The sequence below is a fragment of the Eleutherodactylus coqui genome, chromosome 1 (assembly GCF_035609145.1).
Source record: "Eleutherodactylus coqui strain aEleCoq1 chromosome 1, aEleCoq1.hap1, whole genome shotgun sequence".
Taxonomy (NCBI): domain Eukaryota; kingdom Metazoa; phylum Chordata; class Amphibia; order Anura; family Eleutherodactylidae; genus Eleutherodactylus; species Eleutherodactylus coqui.
In genome coordinates, this window is record NC_089837.1 from 508,291,145 (window position 1) to 508,299,068 (window position 7,924).

The 7,924-nt window shown below is 43.8% G+C and overlaps 1 long non-coding RNA gene across 1 annotated transcript in view; it reads left to right on the forward strand.

Annotated features, from left to right (window-relative positions):
* Positions 1-6,965, forward strand: part of LOC136614319 (uncharacterized) — a 46,883-nt gene extending 39,918 nt beyond the window's left edge. Inside the window, exons 3-5 of the long non-coding RNA XR_010790952.1 lie at positions 1,348-1,470; positions 5,118-5,249; positions 6,768-6,965. This is a non-coding gene — a long non-coding RNA (uncharacterized lncRNA). The remainder of the gene's footprint in view (positions 1-1,347; positions 1,471-5,117; positions 5,250-6,767) is intronic.
* Positions 6,966-7,924: the final 959 nt, after the last annotated feature.

The following is a 7,924-nucleotide window of genomic DNA, read 5'->3' on the forward strand; positions in this document are numbered from 1 at the left end:
AATCAAAGGCAGCAAAAATCGGGTTCTCTAATTTGGCCTTCAAAATGTCCCTGGAACAACAGTGGAGGTGGTGGTGGCCCAGTGGGCAGCACTGCTGATGGAAATCTAGATCTCCAGCACTGCAGGGCAGCCGCACGGCACCAGCACACCCGTCCCCTCTCCTCTAAGTAGGAAGTTAATAATTTGGCAATTTTTGCAAAAATTAGATCAGGATGATCCAATCCAATTTAGCAAAACTGGACCCAATTTTATCGCCCAGCCAATCACGATGATTAACACAAGTTATAAAGAGCATTCCTAAATCACAGTGTGTGCCTGTCAGCTCTGCCCACTATCAGCTGGGCTGAGTGGTAATTAGGGGATGTTTACACATAGCGGCTCACACAGTTCTCCCTCTCACCTCGCACTTCCTTGCACTGCAGCAAACCCCTTCATTCGGCGGTCTCTAGTGGGCGCAGCGCTGCTGGTCAGGTGATGCAGCATTTCCGCTATGTGTAAATGTACCCTCAATGTGCAGAATGCTTTCCCTGGATGAGAATACTCTTCAGTGGTGTGAGGGCCCATTCACACCGGCGTTTAGGGCTTCTGTCACAATTCTGTTTTAAGAGCAGAGAAACAGATTGAAAATGTAAATAAAAGTTCCCTTTTTTTCTCCTTGATTTCAATTGGTTTTCAAAAAACGGAAAGCTTTCTATCTGCTTCTGTTTCGTTGTTTTTTTTTCCCCCACTGGCACGTCTGCAGCGCTATTTGTTAATTTTTAAAAAATGTAAACCTAATGATATGGAGGTAACATAGTTTTCCGTTTGTTTTCCTTTAATTTGAAAACCCAATAAAATCAATAAGAAAAAAATGGAAATGATTATTTCCATTTTAATTTCACTTTTCCGCTCCAAAAATGAAAGAGAAACAGAATTGTGGCTGAAGCCCTAAATGCAGGTGTGAATGGGCCCTAAATGGGATTTCATATAGTTTTGTCATTACATATGGACTTGTCAAAGGTTTCTGTACACTGGGGGTCTGAGTGCCGAGACCCCAACCCATCACTAGAACAAGTCAGGTAAAGATCTCATCAGTGCTGTCCCTGCTATCTGGCTGAAGACGGGCTCAATATAAAGACTACGGCCCATCCTCAGCGAACAAGCAGTGACAGCGCTGGGATGAGGCTTCAGCTGCTTCATTCTAGCAATCAGTGGGGTCTCAGCATCTGCACCCCCAGCGATCAAACCTTTTTGCGTGTCCGTATGATGTGTCAGTAATTTTTAGAAAGCGCACTTCTTTATGTGACATAAATGTGAGACCTTATAAATGGATTCCTAAAACTTATCTCTCCTCTGTTTTATATTTAGAACGATGGAGATTCATGTTATTCTAGTGACCTGTGTAATAGCGGGTGTTGCTTCAGGAGTACCTCTCGCCGGGCAGTTGATGAATGTGGACCAAAACGACGACCTCAGGAATGTCTCGGCCCGGTGAGTACCTGTCACCAGCTGCTGTCCCGGTTTCCCCTCCACATATTTAGTATAAGGTCTCATTCACACAGGCTTTGAATTGTTACATTTTACACCATATATTTCCTATATGGATTTCACAGCTAAATGCGCCGAGACAAACAACAAAATGAAAAAATGAAAAACTTGAGCTTCTTCTATCAAGAAAGGCACAGGGTGGCGCTATGCCCCAGAACAATGCCCGGGGAACACTTCATGGCCTATGTTCTAGCTGTGGCTAACGCTCTAACTTGGCATCTGGGACACAGACTGGCTCTATCATACATGACACATGGATGTAAAAGTTTTGTTTAGTAGTTTAAAACACAAAAAGCAAATAAAATAAGAGAGTGTTCACTGCTGAGCGGTGGTGAGAGTAAGTAAGTACAGGGCCGGATCGGGGGCCCAATGGGGAGGCCCTACATAACAGGGATCAGGAGTAGATCATCTTCTACACCTATATCTTCTTGTAGCCTCGACAACCGCAGGGATAACCCGCAGAAACGCGTAGCGTACGAATCAATAAATTATTTAAAGTTATTCACGGACATTGTGTCCTCTATTTCTGCTGGAACCGACGAGCGCCGGGGAAATTTTTCCATTTGACACGAGAGGTATGCAAACAGCCTGTCACGGCTGTAAACCCCAGAGACGCTCTCCGGTAATCGGATCCGGGACTCCAGAGACGTTACAAGCCAACTTGGATATAAGGTGCCGGTCAATCTCCTGGACAGGAGTTTTGGCCGAGCACCAGGTGAGTACTTAAAAGTAACTCACATTCTTTTAAAAATCGTTGTGTGTGAGTAGGCGCTGATTTTTGTTTTCTTGTATTAAGTAGGATTTAACATACAAACATCCCCCCCCCCCTTTCTTGTTCCCATGGTCACTTCTGAAGAGATTGTAACCCTGTAAATCCACCCCAATCGCACTTATCATCAGGCCATCTTTCTGTTATTTCTACTATGTCTTAATTTTCATCAGACATTCTCACTTCACGCTCACCCGCTTTACTAATAAATAACCCCCCATATAGCTTCTAATATCACCATATGGGGACTAAATAACCTCCCATATAGCTTCTAATATCACCATATGGGGACTAAATAACCTCCCATATAGCTTCTAATATCACCATATGGGGACTAAATAACCCCCATATAGCTTCTAATATCACCATATGGGGACTAAATAACCCCCCATATAGCTTCTAATATCACCATATGGAGACTAAATAACCCCCATATAGCTTCTAATATCACCATATGGGGACTAAATAACCTCCCATATAGCTTCTAATATCACCATATGGGGACTAAATAACCCCATATAGCTTCTAATATCACCATATGGGGACTAAATAACCCTCATATAGCTTCTAATATCACCATATGGAGACTAAATAACCCCCATATAGCTTCTAATATCACCATATGGGGACTAAATAACCCCCATATAGCTTCTAATATCACCATATGGAGACTAAATAACCCCCATATAGCTTCTAATATCACCATATGGAGACTAAATAACCCCCATATAGCTTCTAATATCACCATATGGGGACTAAATAACCCCCCATATAGCTTCTAATATCACCATATGGGGACTAAATAACCCCCCATATAGCTTCTAATATCACCATATGGGGACTAAATAACCCCCCATATAGCTTCTAATATCACCATATGGGGACTAAATAACCCCCATATAGCTTCTAATATCACCATATGGGGACTAAATAACCCCCCATATAGCTTCTAGTATCACCATATGGGGACTAAATAACCCCCATATAGCTTCTAATATCACCATATGGGGACTAAATAACCCCCATATAGCTTTTAATATCACGGGGACTAAATAACCCCCCATATAGCTTCTAATATCACCATATGGGGACTAAATAACCCCCCATATAGCTTCTAATATCACCATATGGGGACTAAATAACCCCCCATATAGCTTCTAATATCACCATATGGGGACTAAATAACCCCCCATATAGCTTCTAATATCCCCATATGGGGACTAAATATCCCCATATAGCTTCTAATATCACTATATCGGGACTAAATAACCCCACATATAGCTTCTAATATCACGGGGACTAAATAACCCCCCATATAGCTTCTAATATCACCATATGGGGACTAAATAACCCCACATATAGTTTCGGAGTGACCTCCCATATAGCTTCCAATATCACCATATGGGGACTAAATAACTCTCCATATAGCTTCCAATATCACCATATTGGGACGAAATAACCCCCCATATAGCTTCCAATATCACCATATGGGGATGAAATAATCTCCTTAGAACCATCCACCCATGTAGCACCGCCATCTCTCATCAGGGTCCGGCCCCCGAGTATTTCTCTTATGTTTTACAATGGCGGAGGAGCAGCTGGAGGGAAGCATTACTCCATGACCCCCATATACAGGCATCCCTCCTCCAATCCCATTATGTTATAACTATGCACCGAATGCCCCTTTATTAGAGACCCCCCATCAAGTAACAGTAGAGCTATAAGCACTGACAAAATAATCCGGGTGCCGTTCTCATACAGCTCTTAGTGGGGTTTCTCATGGGCGATAAAATCACACGATTTCAGTGCAACGCGGAGGGAGTAAAATAGCAGAATTATGAAATCAATGATTCTCAATGGTTTCCCTCATATTGGGAAGGTTTTCACTCTGCGATGTTGCATTTAAAAAATATATTTCTTGTTTTTTTAAACCTCCCGTGTTTCCCTATGGAGCCTCCTTTTTATTGCATCGCAAAGCACAAAACTGTTATTTTTATGCAATGTGTTTTTAACATTAAAAGGTACTATTGACTTTTGCGCTATTAAAAAATCGCCACAAAGCCCGTGTGATCGCGCCTTATTCCTGTTTATGGAGGCGTTGTTCCCAACAGAACCTCTATAGGAAAAGAAGTCCATAACACTAAATGATAGAGGTCTAAGTGTGCGCTCAGACGGATGCTTGTGAGGTATCCCATGTAGTAATCAGCGAGTGGCGGCATACATGGAGCTCGGCAAAGACCAAGGCCGCCGAATCGGCGCAATTTTAGTGGAGGAATAAAGATAGTTTTAATATTTGCACCATTCATGCTGCCACTCGCTGATCACCGCATTGGATGACCCCTACAGAGGTTCGGGGTTCTGTCCTCTTGCTGGCTTTTGCATACTTTTATTATTGCCTCAGCCTATTTGGCATTAACGCTTTTGGTGTGCTGCAGACCTTGCTACATATATTGGTAGGATGTTTGTGAGTTGTCCGTGAGAATCTAGGGCCCAACTCGCAGCGGACCGCACGCGGATGTACGTCCATGTGATGTCAGAGCGGCGGGTAGCGGACATTACATATCCTGCTCATCCATGACACGGACCGGAACAGGACAGGATCCACGTGAAATAACACTCATGTGAAGGGCCTGATTGTCATATATGGGTCCGTGTGCCGTGAAATACACGGACAGCACAGATGGGGAACAACCGCCTGAACTGTCCCTAACAGCCTCTCCTTCCGGTGTGAAGTAATAATTGTGACCGATCTCAGGAAGGAGAACATCGAGACAAAGAGAATTCCAATCACATCACATTTATGTCTCTCTTTTATATTTAGAACAATGGAGATTTCTGTTCTCTAAGTGCAGAATGTGACAGTGGGTGTTGTCGTAGGACATCCACAGAGTTCCGTGTTCCTACAAATAAATGTGAACCAAGAGCAGCAAAAAATGCGACCTGTAACCCTCTGGTGAGTATCTGTAAGCGGCTGATGTATTCGCTTCTCCCTTCGTTGTGTACAGAATTCCTGGGTGCCGCTCCCATCACACGGGCACCCCATCCGTGTGTTGTGTGATGTGCAGGCACCACAGATTACATGTCCTGTTCTCATGCGACACGTAAATAGAACATGTGGTGATTCTTCAGCCTCCACTCCTAATAGCACAAATACGGTTATTTCCCTTCATTGTCGGCTTTACTAAATATTTGCATCGCCCACAAAATACCCATCCTGCAGCCTCTTATCTTAGAGCTCTACATGCTGCGGTTCCTCTGTTACTCCTCCTGGCAGTGTATGAATACCTACACACTCAGGTATTTGTACCCGCAGCAGTGAGGTGACAGGAGCCTCTACTACAAATTACCACAACCTGTGGCACCCCCTAAAACCTCGTGTTCCATCTCTTGAAGCTGCGCCGCCAAAACCTTCGCTGAGGAGCCGCGATATTATTCACACGGAGGAGGTTAATGCTCAAGTGTGAAACGGACAGAATTTGGACAAAACTTGGAGCAATCAGGGCCCATTCACACCGCCGTATCCCCTGTCCGCACAACACGGCTGATCTGCATGGGTGGAGTCAGATGTAGATATGTGATGCGGATGTCCTGCTGTCACCCCGATTTACAGACCAAAATCACCAGGAAAGAGCGTTTTTTAAACTTGTTGCAAGGAAGTGCGGAAAAAATGACATCAGTTCATCTTTCTTGCGTTTTGTTTTTTTGCGCATTTGGAAACCACAGTGAATACAGACGCAACATGCAAGCAGAGAAACGCGCAAAAACATCCAACATACACGGGCGGAAACAACGGTGCGCTCTTCATGGACTAATACTGCGTACGCCCGCGGGAGTCCTTAAAGGCGATGAGTTTATTTATGTGCGGTTTTTTATATTAATTTTAACAGATTGAATGTCTTATTTTTTGATTCTATGTAACAAAAAGAAAGTCCCCCAGCACCCCTCCGTATGCACAAAAAAGAGGCCACGGAAGAGATGTGTGCAACAGCCACTTAAGGGACCTCGGATCCTTAGTCCCAGCGTAGTACATCCAGTGGAGAAGCAAATGGCAGCATCAATGGTGGAGCGAAGGAATATAAAGTGTTATTGCTCCATACAGCAGGCGACGCTCCGACTTTAGCAGTCTTTATCGAGTCTTTATGTTTTTGATTCTCGGACCAGAATCGCACATTAAAATCAATGAATGTATTTAAAATAAACGCCCCTGTACGGCGAGGGAGTAACTTCTGTTTTATTTACGCACCCATTGACTTTAATGGGAGGTTTAAATGACATCATCTTGACCGCCTTCCGTTTTTTTCTCCCCCATAAAAAACACTGATTGCAATCAGATGACATTTGTGCGTTAAAAACACAAACTCTGATGTAAGACGCCCCACAGCGACATCAGTCCGTCTACATGGACTAAAGACAGGCAGATGTGGTTAGGAGTCACAAGTGGCTTCATTAACCCTATCATCTCTTTCTTCAGATTAATAATGGGCTCTACCCGGATTACTGTCCGTGTGCAAGAGGACTTACATGTCAGTTTGACCGGAACGACCGTTACTTCTGCAAGTAGCCAAACAGCAAATAACTAAGTCTAAGATGAGAAAGTATCCGCCTGTATCTACACGGATCTACAAGAAGTTGTGAATCTTATGGAAATAAAGCTTCTACAACTTCCTTATATGTTTTGTCTTTCTTCACTGATTTCAAAATCTCTGCTTGCTGTCAGTTAATGAAAACATTGCCATTCAGAGGCTGAGAAGCCGTCCTCTTGTCTGGCTCACACAGCAGCAGTTTGTTACAATATAGCAGCCAGGAGTCTAGAACAGGAGTAATAGGAGGACTGCTGATGTATGGAGCTCATAGAGGAGTCTATAAAGGGCTTATCCAGATGGACTAGTTCTCACATCCGTGTGCTCTGCGTGTTTACAACTGACTTCATACTTACATTACACTGACCTGTTACAGTCAATGTGACTGCAGACAGGTAGGATTTATTATGCTGTTCTTTCCTGTAGTCCTGACAGCAGCACATATAGACATGGGGATTTATTCCCCTACCACATGCTTTGGAGAGTTAATTCAAATTTTGTACAAACCCTATAAGAAGGGGGACCTAAGCTCCTCCCCCTTGTGTGTTTTTTAAAGACTACAAAGAGATGTAGAGAAAAATACTTTATTGGTTGGGTAGATATGTGCTGCTGTTAGATCTGCAGGAAAGAATAACATAATAACTTCTGGCTTCCTGGGGTATCCTCACACAGCAGCCATATACATACAGGGGGAGAGCAGGATTTATTAGGGGTGGGAAAGACCAGAAATAAAAACTGAAGGACAGGAGGAAAAGTCTTCTCCATAGAGAGGTTCTTCTTACACAGAAGGTATGTTGTGTGCTCCATGTGCTGATGCTCTCAGCCAGATACCGCATCTTCTGCCCCTGATGTTGCTGTGGCTCCGGTATAGCGAGTCTGATGTCTTCTGGACGGAGGCCTTCACTTTTATATGAAGTGATAACAGGGTCTCTCGGTCACCTAGATATGGTGGGCTGGGGGGATTTCTCCCTTTCTTTGGGATCTGTGTGAGCACAGACAACTGATCGGTCCAAACTCTCAGCTGTGATAGGTCTATTCTCGGACAGTG